This window comes from Aedes albopictus, chromosome 3 (assembly GCF_035046485.1).
Source record: "Aedes albopictus strain Foshan chromosome 3, AalbF5, whole genome shotgun sequence".
Taxonomy (NCBI): domain Eukaryota; kingdom Metazoa; phylum Arthropoda; class Insecta; order Diptera; family Culicidae; genus Aedes; species Aedes albopictus.
Window position 1 is genome coordinate 149,323,237 of NC_085138.1, and position 16,545 is coordinate 149,339,781.

Genomic DNA, 16,545 nt, shown 5'->3' on the forward strand with positions numbered 1-16,545 from the left:
TGAGGTAATATCAAAACATTGTTAAATATTACACCTATATATACTGAATACAAAAAGTGGAGGTTAAATTAATCGTAATGTTAAATTCCACTTCGTATTCTACCGAATTTTCACCAATAGTATCAATATTATATTTATTGGATGGTTTCAATTTATTATTTTTACACTGTACTGTGTTCCGCAATCGACCTAAGGAAACAATATATAATGAGCAGAAAACCGATGCATACTGCGAGTTGGTATCAACATTCTGATGAAACGAGCTAGTAATATGTTCACTTAATTTTGCTTGACAGGTAATGTTTGTTCACATAATTCCACAAGTAACTCCGCTTGGTATTCTTGCATTGCAATATGTTCTAAACGCACACAGTTGAGGGCAGTAAATACTATAAAATTGGTGACACATCGGAACTGAATTACAGGTTTAATGTGTATTTGATTTTCTATATTTTCTTTCTGTCTGTCACTTTATAGAAAATGTTTCGAACAGATGATAGATATGATAAAATATATAATATGTAAATAACATACACATAAATACTAACACTTTAAGAATACATAGAAAAATAGCTAATTACAGCATTACACCAGTTTTCTCACCATAGTGATTAAAAGGTATTTTTTTCTAAAATTTTTAATTTTGATTGGGTACAAATGTTTGTATAATAAGCTATTGAAGTCATTGTTTTTTTACTGAGAATTATCCTTACCATAAAAAGGTTGAAATAAGTTAAAACAGATGGTTTTCAAGTACTTGATTCACATCACATTGTTATTGTTAATATTCCAATGCAGCAGCAATGCTTCGATATTTATTACAAGTATAGATAAATAAATTCTACACTTAAACAAAAAAATCACGTATTAAAAAAAGCCTACATATATACAAAATGAAATATTGTTGTATGCCACATTGGCACGAGAACGGATCAACGAATTAACATAACTTCTCACTGTTTCATTCGTTCAATTGAAAACATAAATAATTGAGAGAAGTAATCGGGAGAGCAATAAAAACGTGATAATTTAGTTAACAGAAGCTCTTTTCACTTAATCATCACATGTATCTAAATATAGTACATTGATGACCCTTCTGCCAATGATTTGAATTTTGAAACACGCAATTTTAAACAATTACTGTATGATTTGTCTCTACTCGATCCTAGATTTTGGACTTATACTTTGCGTATTACTAAAGCTAGTATGAAGAAATTTTCCATATTCACAGTTTAATTGCATTACTACTTGTTATGTTCATATTTTAGGAAACAAAACAAAGAGTGCTGCAGTCTTTTGTGTTCAATAGAAAAAAAAAAAAAAACAATGTGAAGAGGTAAATTGATTCCATTATAAAAATGACAGCATGTTCTATTGAAGTTGAATATTGAATTGTCGGTTTAAAGCATCCTTCTGATCAAAAATGTTGTAAGTCTCTGAGAACATCTATATTTATATACACTTTTTAGAATGATAAAGTTTAAACAATCTGTTATAATATTGCGGAAAGAATCATTTAAAATTCATATAAAAAAACACTATCATAACTAAATTGAATAAAGTTGATATAAATTTCGTATTAATTGAAATATGCATATGTATATACTTCTAATGAATTGTGCGAAAACAAAGCTATTATTATTACTTATTTAGTTCATGAATTTATCTATTATATATTTCTTTATAAAATTGTATCATCTATTAATATGCGGCCAACTCTCGTAAACAAAGTTTTCTGTGGGGTAGAGTAACTCAACAGGAATTTAAGAACAAGTCTCTGAAAGCAGTTTTGGATTTGTTCAACAATAGCAAATCTGTGAACCTTGCAAGAGTGAACAGGGTATGCTCCAGCATCAATGATACTATTAATAAAACTAGCGGTGTAAAGGGTAAAAAAATAACTTCGGGACATGTGCAAACTGTATGTCTTTTAACATTAAAATTTAAAATTGAGTTTAATTTCGGAGATCAATGAGTTAGATGCCATTGCTAGCTTTTAAGCTCTGTTGCGCAGTTCGCTCTTGGAGAAAATACGTTCGATATGGATGATTAGGAAGCTTATGAAAATACCCAAGAATGCAGAATACGATCGTTAATTTGAAGAAATCGGATTCGAACTGAAGCACCTTGAGATACTCCAAATAACATAAAATGAATGATTACTCTCAAATAAAAAAAAAAAAAAACGATAGAAAAGGAGATGTGATAGCCATATACATCTAAGTACATCTAAGTAGTCTAGAAGTGGTTGTTAGGCAGGATAATAAAGTGTGTATTCAAAATGTCAAGAAGTGCTGATTTTCTGGTGTCGTTATTTCTCCAAATTATAATGGTGGAAAAGTATAATCATATGAATAACAAATCGAATTACCACAGGGTTCCCTGGAGGAATTTCTTGAGGATCCTCCGGAAGTATTCTTGGAAAATTCCCCGGAGGAATCCCTGGATAATTCCCCGGAGGAGTTCCCGGAGGAGTTCCCGGAGGAATTCCCGGAGAAGTTCCCGGAGGAATCCTCGGAGGAATCCTCGGAGGAGTTTCTGGCGGAATTCCCGGAGGAATTACTGGAGAAATTCCCGGAGGATTCCCTGAAGGAATCCTCGGAGAAATTTCTAGAGGAATCCCAGGAGGAATTCCCGTAGGTATTTTTGGAGGAACCAGTGATCTACACAGTTCCCGAACCATTATTCACCGAAATCCCCTCGATGTGCAGAGCGAGATTTTCCGTTTCTCGCTCACGTCCCAGGAGACATCCCACAGCAGTGACACTCATTTCTTCCGGCTTGTCCTCCGGTGTCTCCTTCGGTGGTCGTACTCTGGCCCGCTTTGGTGGAGAGGCTTCCACTCCTCCTCTATTGTGGTGTCGTGCTTCCTTCGTGGAGGCTGTCCCTTCCGTTTGGGAGTGATATTTTCATTTGATTCTTCCAGCACTTCACTCACGAACGCTGCGACGGGTACTCCTGGACATTTTCACTTGTGATATTCGCAACAGATTTCCTGTAACTGCAAGTGTTTACAAAATTTGTTGCTTACCACTGGTGCGTTTTGTTCAAAACAGACAAATAAAAACAACACAACACTTTTGACATATATGAAATAGCAATCGTTTCCTACGCAACTATCGGGCGCCTAAATTTGTGCGCTCGATGTTTCCCGAAAGCCTCGCTGCTATTTTACTAGCCCGGTTAGTAGCCCCCGATAAGGTATAGCGCTATGATACTGCGCTATGTAATTTGGTTTAGTCGCGCACCGGTAAAGGTGCTCTAATAACGGAGAGTTTTGGGCGCAGTTTAACCATCACCAGGTAGTGATCGGAGTCGGTATTAGCGCCACGATAGGTCCTGACGTCGAAAATGTCGGAGAAGTGCCGTCCATCAATCAGAACGTGGTTGATTTGCGATTCCGTTTGTTGTGGTGATCTCCAGGTGTAACGATAAGGGAGGCTGTGCTGGAAGAAGGTGCTACGAATGGCCATGTTCTTGGAGGCCGCGAAATCGATGAGGCGTAGGCCATTTTCGTTCGTCAGCTGGTGGGCGCTGAACTTTCCAATCGTCGGTCTGAATTCCTCCTCCTGGCCTACCTGAGCGTTTAGATCCCCTATGATGATCTTGACGTCGTGGTTTGGGCAGCGGTCGTACTCGCGTTCGAGCTGCGCGTAAAATGCGTCTTTGTCATCATCAGTGCTTCCGGAGTGAGGGCTGTGCACGTTTATTATGCTAATGTTGAAGAATCGGCCCTTGATTCTCAACCTGCACATTCTTTCGTCGATCGGCCACCAACCGATCACGCGCCTCTGCATGTCGCCCATCACTATAAAAGCTGTTCCCAGCTCACGTGTGTTGCCGCAACTCTGGTAGATGGTATGATTACCTCTAAACGTTCGCACCATAGATCCTGTCCAACACACCTCCTGCAGCGCTACGATTCCGAACCCGCGGTCCTTCAGTAGATCGGCGAGTATGCGGGTGCTCCCAATGAAATTGAGAGATCGGCAGTTCCACGTACCGAGCTTCCAATCGCAAGTCCCTTTTCGTCGCTGTGGTCGTCGCCATTGGTATCGGTTCGCATTCTTCTCTTGTTGATTTTCCGGTGCTAGTCTTTTTTACGGCTGGCTCGCAGGGCCTGACACCAACCCACTAACCCAGGGAGCTGGGCTTACCTTCCCGGAAGCTACGGGTTCTGCATTGGCATTTCCTCCAACTACAGTGCTAAATAGCTAGGCTCGAGCGCCAGTCTTCGCCGGGGGTGGTGTTTTTAATGGGATCGCTTGATTATCTCTTGGAATTCGATGAGATTTGTTCGAGGAAAGAGTTTCTTACATCTGAGATTTTTTCAAAAGTTTTTTTTATTAACCCGTGTCCTTTCTTAAATTTAGTCTAGTTTTTTTTTTTCAGGGAATCTTTCCGAAATTTCATCAGGAATCTTAATAGATAAGAAAATCATAACCACTAAGCTGGGTTATAATCAAGACAACCTATTGCAATTTATTCAAGAGTTCTTTTTAAGATTCATCAAGATTTTCCTTCCGCAATTGTAACAGGAGTTGCTCCAATCTTCAAAATTTCCTACGGGAATTCTCCCCAGATTATTTTTTTGAAATCCCTTCAGATTTTTTTTCCTTTTTTTCCTTGAGCTTCCTCTGGGGTTTCCCTAGAATTTTCTTCTGGAATTCCTCCGAAAGTTTTTTTTAGAAATCAATCGGGAGTTCTTTCAGGGATTCTTTACAGAGTTTCTTCTGGTTTTTCTCTAGGACAGCGGTTTTCAGATCGTGCACCGCGGTGCACTTGGTGCACCGCGAAGCCATGATAAGTGCACCGCAACACTTCAGAAAAGTGCATGTTTGAATTTAAATTTAAATTGATTACCTATTTCATGAAAAATAATTCGACTTCAGAACAACTGAACTATTGTAAGGTGCTCCAAGGGATTGAGAGTAATATTTCCATTATTCCAGCTGGCGACTTATCCTTGCATCCAGCAAAAACCGTCTCAGATATTCGCGAAGAATCATGCAACAAGTCTGCCAAAACTTTCCTAATAAATATCATATTTTTTTCCAAGAACTCGTAATGGATGTTCACAAGTACCTACCCCACAAGGCAATTGCAATGAATCTTCAATGGATGCGTTGAAAAATCTTAGAAAAAAAAATTTACTAATGTTTCTGTGGCTTTGTGGAATCTATCACTGATCTCGAAATCAGGTGAACACGCAACTCCTTCCGAATTGACAAGAGTGCCTGGAAGAAATTAATCAAAAATATTGTCAGTATAAGCAAAAGTTCTGAAAATAAAGCAACCAAGTGTCTTGCTAGAAATATTTCAGAAATCCAGTAAAAGTCTTGGAAAAACATCTATCAAACATTTTCTGGTGGCGATTTCCTAACCTCAAACCCTACCTGTCCAACGAACGTAAATTCATGAATTTTGTCATCAAATTAGGTAGTAGTTTGTAGAAAATAACAAGAATTGTCGTTTCCATCCATTTTCAATTTGATTCAGATCCTGAATTCTCCGCAAATAACAGTTTTAGAATCCGACACGAATGCCTACTATGGTAAAGTGTCGTAAATAAATAATAATAATAAAAGTTTTAGAGTCGTTGAAGAGGTAAAAAGAGAGGTTACGAGACGCTACTGCTAGAAATAATTCAGTAGTCTTGAAAGGACTTCACCGAAGTTCTTGAAAACAAAATACCACTAATTCGGCTCAAGTTCATTCAGTATTTATAATGATCTTGTCTTAAAGTCTCCAGAAACATTCTGAGCAAGAAATATTCTAAGTCGAATAACTGTGTCACTCCACTATGCTCCGATAAGTGATGAAAAAACATAAGACAGTGTCATGTCATAATTGGTGGGGGAAAAACTTATCACGAGTGTATACACCTTAAAATTGCTATGAAAAATTCGACAGTTTTTTTGACAAATTTGGAATTGTTGTTTTTTTTTAACAATAATGACCATGTGCACCGCGGAGCGATTTACTTCCAAAAAATGCACCGCGAGCCGAAATGTCTGAAAACCCCTGCTCTAGGATATCATTCTGTTACTCATCCATCTCCACGAGTTCTTTGCAAGATTTCTGCAGGAGTGCCTTCTGAAACTTTGATTTTGAAAACTTCCAAGAGATTTTGCTAAATTTTATCTTTATTTAATATTTGCTTTTGGAATTCCTCCAGTGTTTCTTACTGCCTTTCCTTCAAGAGTTCTCTTTGGGCACCCTCCAGGAGTTTGTTCAAAGAAACCTCCAGGAGTTGCTTATGAAAGTTGCTCCAGGAGTTGCTTTTGAGCATCCTTCTGAAGCTCCCTCTGCAAAACACCCAGGAGTTCCTTGTGGATGTTCTCCCAAAATTTCTTACATAAACTTAACGATAGCTATTTCTGTAAATACTCCAGAATCCTCAAAATCAAACTACTGCGAGAGTTTTGTAATCGCGAACTCTTCCAAGAGTTCCTTGGGAAACCTTCTAGACATGCGGGAGATTCTTTTGGAAATCCTTCAGAAGTTCCAGGAGAAATCCCTAGATCGAATTCATGATTCTAGACCAAAAGTTCTATTCCCTAATTGCCAACAGACTGACTAAAATCCTAAATTCCCCAAAGGAACCTCTTCCAGAATAAATCCATGAACCCTCGAGCGATCGCGCTGTTGTGTTCTGTACAACATGTTGAAAAAATCTCGCTTTTTGTGTTCAGTATTAGCGTGGTGCTGGCGGTGGTGGTCAACCGCGCTAGTTATGGACGGTTAAGGCTTTTTACGGCATCATCAACTTCGGCAGCCATATTGAGTATGTGGCTCGAAATTTCAAAGCGATAATTGTCTGCCACCAAAGCGAATATTCGCATGAAAAAGTATCATTCTATATGCTCACTCGCAGTGATTACGATGATATTTTTTCTGCTGCGTTGCTGAATTGACAGTATTTTATCACTTCAAAAACGCGAGGCAAACAATCATTGAAAAGCAAAAAGTCAATGATTTGTTTGAAAGCTTTGTGATGCATCATGACACCTTAAGGAATCTAGAGGAATCCACAAAAGATATACAAGGTGGAATCGCTAACAGAAGTTACTGAAGAAATCCAAGATAGTATTTTTGGAGTAATCGAAAGATGAAATCTCGGACAAAACTTTGTAAGTATCTCCAGATGTAAGTTTTTGGGGGAATACTCAGTTGGACATCCTGGAGGAATCCCCGGAAACAACACCAATGAAGTTGCGTTAGGGCACCTACGCTAATGAATGAAATTAAAAAAAAGGGTTCGATTATATCCTCCATGTCCCGGATAATGGAGTGCGACCCTTGCTGATGTTATATGCACATCTTACCTATTATACTGCCGTGAATCGCATAGGAAATCCAGCAAAGATGGGACTGATATGCGATTCAAGGAAGTATAGATCTGTCATAGTTAGCTACCACTTCTACACTTGTTTTTTTTTTAAGTACAAGAAAATAAGTAAAATAATGAGTGAGGGATAGCTTGAATTATGCACTATTTAGAGCTGAATGAAAATATGTTGTAAGAAATTGTGTAGCATACGCCTTTTATGTCATCATTGGTAGTTACTTCCATTTTTCCATAGATGCATTACGTCAAGAATAATATTAAACTATAAATATCTAGTACATAGTATTCACAGGATTACAAGTGCATTTTTACATGGTACTTATCATCCATATGATACGAAAATTGGGCGTTACCTACTAAAAAATGTGCATTTTGAAAACCGGTAAAATTTCAGAAATCGTACCGGGAAACCGGGAAAAAGACGGGAATTTCAAAAACTGATATTTAGTGGTGTTGCTGATTCTTTGTACGACCCCTTGGCCAAACATGGATGGCCATGTGCAAGAAAATCTTATGTATGGGAAGAAACGTCAAGTGAGCCGAGCCGAGACGGAGGCGATGGCTTCCGCTAAGAGAAATGTCATGTATGGTTAGAAGTAAGAAATACACGAAACGAAAAGCACGCCATTTTTGTAAAGTTACTTTATTCCGAGAATTTTCTAGTATTTTAATAGTTTTTCCGTCGGTTTTTTCTCGTCGTTCGTTTTGTCCACTTTCGCGTGTTGCTCCGTCGGTAAACATTTGGTCCTTCTGCTCCGGATAGCAGAGAATCCGCGACCGGTTCCCGACAATGGAAGCGCTTTTGAAGAAACGGCTCGTTGCCTTCGAGCGGCTGAAACGGGAACATGCGAGTGCAAGACAAGTGACGCTGGAAACACCAACCTTTGAGGTTAATGATCGGCTACAGAAGTTGGTCGAATTGCAGGAGAATTTCGATAAAATTCAGTGTGAAATCGAAGACGCAGCTACGGAGGAAGAATTGCCGTCGGTGCTCAACGTACGGGAGGATTACGAGAAACTGTTCTACATCACCAAAGGAATCTATGCCCGGTTGCTGGAAACAAAACAACCGCAAGGATCCTGCGGTGGTAGTAGTGATGCGACGTACATTGAACCCGAAACCGGACTCAAGGAAGCCGTTCGTGTGCTGCTGGAAACACAAAGAGCGTTGTTAACCAGGCAAGCTGCAGCTTCAACCACCGTGCAGGAGTTAGCTGACCAGCTTCGCAACATAAGGGGAGATCCAATCGACACGCAACTACCTTCGTTCAGTCTGCCTACGTTCAAGGGCGACAGAAAGCAGTGGGCATCGTTCAAGGACATTTTTATCAGCAGCGTAGATAAGAAAAACCTTACGAATGCGCTCAAGTTGCAGCTTCTCATGTCTCACCTTGAGGGGGAAGCAAAAAGCCTCGTTAGTAGTTATGCAATCACCGACATCAACTACAAAGAGGTGTGGGATACACTTGTAGAGCAGTACGACAAGCCGAAGTTTGCTGTTTCGGCGCTTGTCCAGGAGTTTTGTGACCAGCCAGTAATCAAAAAAGCGAATCTCGTGAATCTACGGAAGATCGTATCGACCTCTGACGAGGTGATACGCCAGCTAAAAGCCATGGGCGCTGCTTACGAGTCCAGAGACCCCTGGCTCATCCATATCGTCGTGAAGAAATTGGATGAGAATTTGCGTTCCCAATGGACATCACACATAGTTGATATCGACAACCCTACTTTCGACGAGCTGCTCAAATTCCTCAAGCGAAAATGTGACACCTTTGAGACCTGTGCTGCATTCGGCAGTAAACATTGGGAACCTGTCAAGAAGGAGATTTTCAAAGAAGAGCGGAAAAATCCAACAGTGAAGAAAGAAATCACCAGTTTCAGTGTCACTCAGCCATCGTGTCCAGTGTGCTCTTCGGGAGATCACGGAATCTACCAGTGCTCTACGTTCAAGGAGGCATCAGTGAAGGAGCGGCGGGAAATAGCACAACGGATGCGGCTCTGCTTCAATTGTTTACGCTCAAACCACTGCGCGAATTCGTGTCCGTCAAGATCTGTGTGCCGTACATCAGGTTGTCAACAAAGACACCACACCTTGTTGTGTCCCGTTGACAAATCGGAGGTGACCAGCAACGTCTCCACAGTCGAGGACGAATCGGTTACAACCTGCGACACCGAAGACAACAATGAACTTGTATCCTGTGCGTCGAATGTCAAATCAAGCAAATCGACTACTTCGATCTTCGTTGCTACGTTGCCGACAGCTGTTGTTCGCGTCCAGGGAAAGGATAAGCAGTTCCATGAAGTCCGAGCCATGATCGACAGTGGTTCCCAATCGTCGCTAATTTCAGAACATTGTGTCACCGTTCTTGGATTGGAGAGAGACAACGCCAAGCTGATAGTTTCTGGTGTTGGTAATGGAGCAAAGGAGACAACGCGAGGAGTAGTGAATCTGGACATTTCCTCACGATTTGATGACAATCTGATCTGTCGAACGAAAGCGTACGTGTTGAGCAAGCTGTCAACGAATCTACCAAGTCGAGAACTTGATATCAGCCGTCTGAAGTGCCTGGATTCATTGCGGCTAGCAGATCCGCATTTTGGCAGACCAAGTAAAATTGACCTGATCCTTGGAGTAGATGTGTTTTTGTCCGTTGTTGAGGATGGAAAAGTAAAGGACGAGATGGGAGTTCCAGTGGCATTGAATTCCGCTTTCGGTTGGATTGTTGCTGGTCAAGTCGGGGTGACAAATGATGTAATATGCAACACTGCAATTGTTAGTTTGTGCACCGAGTTGAACATTGATCAAACGCTCCGGCAGTTTTGGGAAGTTGAGGAGATAAACAAGCCGAAGCCTAGAACGCCGGAAGAACAGAAAGCTGTCGACGTGTTCCAAGCAACGCACCACCGTGAAGAATCAGGAAGGTTTGTGGTGAGCCTCCCCTTTGACGAAACCAAACCACCACTAGGGGAATCGCTTCCAGCAGCCATTCATCGACTAAACGCAATGCACCGAAAATTTGCAAGCGATCCTGTTTTCAAGAAAATGTATTGTGACTTTATGGCTGACTATTTGGAGCTTGGTCATATGGAACGAATACCCGACAATGAGATCGAGATGCCATCGGATCAAAGGTTTTACTACCCACACCATGCAGTTCTGCGAAGTGAAAGTCTAACAACCAAGCTGCGCGTTGTTTTTGACGGCTCAAGTAAAACGGAAACTGGTGTATCGTTGAATGACCGTTTGTTGGTGGGTCCAAAAATTACCGAAGATGTCCCGGTGGTTTTTTCCCGCTTCAGAACCTACGCCGTCGCATTCACAGCTGATGCAGAAAAAATGTACCGACAGGTAAAGGTGCGCAAGGAAGATGCCGACTATCAGCGCATTGTGTGGTCACCGGAGCCCGGACAACCGCTCGAGCACTACAGGCTCCTAACTGTCACGTACGGCAGCTCGTGCGCTCCATACTTGGCGGTGGAATCCCTCCGACAGGCAGGTCGGGATAGTCAGGCGCAGTTCCCGGATGCAGCAGATCGTATATCGAAGAACTTTTATGTGGATGACCTACTATCGGGTGCCAATACACTTGAAGAAGCAGTCAAGCTCAGGAACGAGATTATCCAGGTAACATCAGCGGCCGGGTTCACTCTACGGAAATGGTCATCGAACGATCCTCGCCTATTCAACGAGATTTCAGAAGCAGACGCAGCAGTCCCGCTTCATTTGACACCCGAAGCTGACGCTGTCAAGGCGTTGGGTATACAGTGGTACCCCGAGACCGACACTTTTGGATACCAATTGAAAATGGACCTCGATAAGCGGAACACGAAACGTCAAATGTTGTCAGATACAGCTCGACTCTTCGACCCGTTGGGCTGGCTGGCACCAGTCATCGTTCGCATTAAAATCCTCTATCAATCGTTGTGGTTGCAAGATTTGTTGTGGGATGACCCACTACCGGCGGCGGTAGAAATCGAATGGAACAACATCAAGGCAGATCTGCAATCAATCGAAAAGATTCGTATACCGAGATGGATTCCCAACCATGGAGGAAAAGTGCAGCTTCTAGGATTCGCTGACGCCTCGGAGGCTGCATACGCTGCAGTCGTATACGCTCGATCAACTGATCAAAATGGCAAGGTTTTCGTTTCCCTGGTGGCAAGTAAAACAAAAGTTGCACCTATCCAACAAGTGTCACTTCCACGGTTGGAACTCAACGCGGCGGTGCTGATCACTGACCTCATGAAGCTACTTCTTCAGTCTTTGTCGCATTTGGAGGTAACATGTTTTGCTTGGACTGATTCGGAGATCGTTCTTGGATGGCTATCGTCACATCCGAGAAAATGGAAAACGTACGTTGCCAATCGGACTTCCACGATTTTGGAGTTCCTCCCCCGAAGCTCCTGGAACCACATTGCATCGGGTGACAACCCAGCCGACTGTGCATCACGAGGTTTGTACCCGAAGGATTTGGTGGAATTCAACTTATGGTGGAAAGGTCCAACGTGGTTGTACCAAGCTGACGAAACTTGGGAGCATCAGTCTGTAGCAGAGCCTCCGGAAACGGTTCTCGTAGAACAAAACTGCTCATCGCAGTGCCTGATGGTTACAGAGCTAGGACCGATGACTTCCTACGAAGTGGAAAGCTACTTGTTGAACCGGTTTTCATCACTCAAGATGGCACAACGGGTTTTGGCGTGGATCAACAGATTTAAGTCCAACCTGTCGGCGAAAATGCAACGTGGCGAACGTGTCAGTGGCGAATTAGATCCGTTGGAGCTACATGAAGCAAATCTTCAGCTTGTTAGGTGTGCTCAGCATGCCGAGTTTCAACGAGATATACAGTGCCTGAAAAAGGGAGATCAATTAGCATCTAAAAGTCAAATCAAGTCTCTGTTTCCGTTTTTGGATGGAAATGGAACTCTTCGTGTAGGAGGACGACTACAGAATTCGGACCAACCATTCGAAATAAAGCACCCCATGATTTTGCCTAAGGTTCACCGTTACACGGAACTCCTGATCACCACACTGCATATCGACAACCTACATGCAGGACCAACCTTGGTGATTGCTACGCTCAATCAAAAGTACTGGATTCTTGGGTGTCAAGCAGTTGTACGCACTATCATCAATAACTGCGTGCGATGTGCTAGGTGGAAGGCCAAAACCGCGAAGCAGCTTATGGGATCCCTACCAACGGTCAGGATCGCAGGAGGACGTGCCTTCGAAAACGTAGGCGTCGACTACGCAGGTCCCATTGTCTTGAAAGCTAGCGTTGTAAGAACAACAAAGACAATCAAAGGTTATATTGCAGTGTTTGTTTGTCTTGGGACCAAGGCTATTCACCTGGAAGCCGTTACGGACTTGTCGTCAGGTGCCTTCATTTCTGCATTGAAGCGTTTTTGCAGTCGTCGTGGCTTGCCCAGCCAAATCTGGTCCGACAATGGAACGAATTTTGTTGGCGCTGACCGCCAACTAAAAGATCTTCTACAGTCTGTCAGCTTTGGCTCTGAAGTTGATCATTTTTTGAGTGGCCTCGGAGTGAAGTGGACCTTTATAACGCCGTCAGCTCCCCATATGGGCGGAATATGGGAGAGTGCTGTGAAGAGTATGAAAAAGCATCTTCGCATCGTCCTTGGCAAACAAACAGTGACCTATGAGGATATGACGACAATACTAGCACAAATAGAGGCGTGCTTAAATTCACGCCCACTGTGTGCACTGTCTTCATCGATTGATTCTTGCGAAGCTTTAACCCCTGGTCATTACGTCATTGGACAGCCACTAAACCTTATTCCTGAACCGAGGGTAACGGACATCCCCGAGAACCGCCTCGACAAATATCAACGCTTGCGGAGAGTCGTCGAGGATCTCTGGGACCGTTTCAAGACCGAGTACGTTACATCGTTGCAAACAAGAAACAAATGGCAAGCATCCAAAGAAAATCTGAAGGTGGCTGATTTGGTGCTGGTGAAGAACGATAGTGCTCCGCCAGCGTATTGGGAACTCGCTCGCGTGACAGCGCTCCATCCAGATCGAAGCGGAGTAGTGCGTAACGTGACACTACAGAGAGGCCAAACAACATATCAACGACCTGTACACAAGCTGGTGGTGCTGCCGGCAAAAAATCTTATGTATGGGAAGAAACGTCAGAAAATCTTATGTATGGGAAGAAACGTCAAGTGAGCCGAGACGGAGGCGATGGCTTCCGCTAAGAGAAATGTCATGTATGGTTAGAAGTAAGAAATACACGAAACGAAAAGCACGCCATTTTTGTAAAGTTACTTTATTCCGAGAATTTTCTAGTATTTTAATAGTTTTTCCGTCGGTTTTTTCTCGTCGTTCGTTTTGTCCACTTTCGCGTGTTGATCCGTCGGTAAACAAGTGGTCACCCTGTCTCTAGGAATTTCGGCACCCTATGATTATCCTCTTTATTTTTGTTTTCTTAAATAACTGCATAATTAGTACTAGATGTCATCTATAAATTTAACGAATTTTTAATAAAGATGTCGTAACTTCAATGCAGAGATGTCCATATCCTCAGTGAGGGAAAGAGAAATAGAAAATACACCACTCACGCTGTGCATCTGAACAGGAGCCCTTCTCTTATATGTGGAGCCACCACTGCGATTCGGATGCGCGCAAGCTTGGTGAGTAGAAATAAATCTCTTAGCTCCCTGAGCACTAGGCCACACAACAGTGCGGCGAGAGCGATTTAAAATTCTCTTCGGTGAAAGTGTAAAAAATCACCCGGGCGCGCGCTCTAGTGAGGTTTTTGCGCCAGAGTGCGCGCTGCGGTGAAACACCGGAGAGTTCTCGCCCCGGCGACACCATGGTGATAATTCGGTGACTGCTGGGTGAAAACACGGGAGAGCGACGGAGAGCGATGCGCGCGAAAGAGTGAGCCACACTCGTTCCAAGGCGGACGAGCAAGAGCACGCACTAGCGCTTGGTCTACCTACCACCCAAAACAAGAGAAACTGGCTTCTTGGTGTGGTGAAAAATGTTCCTATCCCCAGTGTGGTCGATAAACTGACGCCGCAGTCAGGCTTGATAATCCTCCTCGAAATCAAAAGAGTTTTGCAACATGCTCTAGAGCGGTGTTTTGCTTCTGCCTCGTCGCGAGGGAGCGAACGAACCACAAACAGAGAGGCAATAAAAACTGAGCGAGGAAGAGGGGAACGAAAAAAGAGCCGATGATTATTTCGGGTTTTTGAGTGCGATTTTCGCCTCGAGAGTCTTTATTTGTATGGGAGTGGAACTCCCGAGTGTTTTTTGAGTGTGAGTGGACGTGAGAAACACAACAAGCAATTATGAGTGTTGGGCGAACTCCTCGCTGCGCGGCAAGCTCGCGCTCGGTGCTGTTGAGGATTTGCGTTGTGATTTCTGAGTTTTATTTTTACTCCTCAGAAAATCGCCGAAATCGCTTCCTCATTTTCTCGCGAGGGAGTTTCTGTCAAGCCTGGCCGCAGTGAATCGCTACGGTGAAATGCCATCTCTGCTTCAATGCTTATCATTGGATACGAGACAATCAGATCAAACAACACATGACTTAGCTACATATTTAGTAAATTAGTTATAAAGTTATTTTCAGGGTCATATGAACACTATGTTAAATCCAAGGATTTGAAAATATTCAATATTATTTTTCTTAAATGTTTCTTAGTAGGTTACGTTTAATTGTCACTGTAAATCATTATATTTCAGAATCGGGAAAATTTTCAAAAAGCTACCGGGAAAACCGGGTAAAACTCGGGAATTTTATTTACCGCTCTGAGTAGCCACCCTGTTTATCGATTCTTACCGGGATTCATCTAGTGATTTCTTCCGGGATTCTTTTGCGGATTATTCCCGAGACTGCCTCAGGGATTCCCACAGCATTCTTCCTAGGTTTTCTTGCGGGATTTCTTCAGTGATTTCTTCCGAACTTCCTGTAAGAATTTATCCAAAAAATCCCTTATTTACACCTCCCAGTTTCTCTTTATTCATTTTTACCGGTTCTTTTTTAGGGATTCCTCCCGAAATGCATTTAAGGATTCTTTCGTGGATTCCATTGAGGATTTCTCCCGGGATGCTTTTCTGCATTTTTTCAGGTATTCTTTAGGAATTCTTACTGGATATTTTCAGAGACTCCTACATAGAATGTTAACACCAAACATCATTGGGGCATGTTGCTGCCTGTTGATGCACACACAACAAATAAACAACAAATAGATTTCTTTGGGCTTTTTTTTTCATTATTTTAATAATTTCTTCCATGATTTGTTTTTTTGTAATGCAAGAGAGGGGGGGCGAGGTCATGCAGATAGACTCAACCCAGGTGACCGTGCGGCTTGGACAGTGATGCATGAATGAGTGCGGTGTGGGTGAGGTGTGCTGCCCTGTGGGTGCAGGTCAGTCCGGGTTGGAGTGGAAAGAGACCCTTCTCTACTCTAGGTCGGTTTCGGTTGTACGGGCGGGGTAGTGTTTGTCTTATTTGTGCCGTGTTGTATGTGATTTGCGGTCCGAGCTGCGTGGGTACTTGGGAAGCTTGCTGTGCTCTGTAATCTAGATTTTGGTTTTAAGGTGAAGCTAAGGCTGGGCTGTGCCTCGGATTTGTTGGGCGCAGGTCGGGAGAGCTGGTGACAGTTTGTGCTGGGGAGTTTGCTCGATTGGTTATTCACTGGTGGTGGCCAGTCGATCGACTTATCAGCGCTGCCTGTCATTTGGTTCTTGGGGTTTGTGCTCTCAAGGTTCGAGGCGTTGTTTCGTTGTATCTTCGCTTTAATACTAATATTCCTTGTTTGAATTAACTGACTGTTTTTTACAGGCGTTTAACTCATTATATTTCATAGATTGCCAAATTTAAGGGTAATGGTTCAATAGGGTGTTAGCAATCAGAGTGGATTAGAACGAGTTGGTGCCTACAATACACCAACACTAACACACATACACCAATACTTACACGCACACATGCACCTACAACTAGCTGTAAAAGACCAGTGGGCGGGACAATGGTGCCTACCCAACAGTTGTAGGTGGGGTGTTTGGCTTAGCTACATGACTTGGTCCGGCAAGCCCATAAACATCAATTGGTAGACGTATTGCCTAGTGAAAAGACAACGCAGATGGGCGAAAGCCAGGGGATGCGTTGATAATAGCAGAATAGCAGAATTTCTTCCATGATTTGTTTTGAAATTTATGTTGATTCATC

The 16,545-nt window shown here is 42.7% G+C and overlaps 1 protein-coding gene across 1 annotated transcript in view; it reads left to right on the forward strand.

Moving 5' to 3' along the window:
* The window catches only part of LOC115266038 (RNA polymerase-associated protein CTR9 homolog), a 47,781-nt gene that overhangs the window by 11,516 nt on the left and 19,720 nt on the right, over positions 1-16,545 (forward strand). The window lies entirely within an intron of this gene.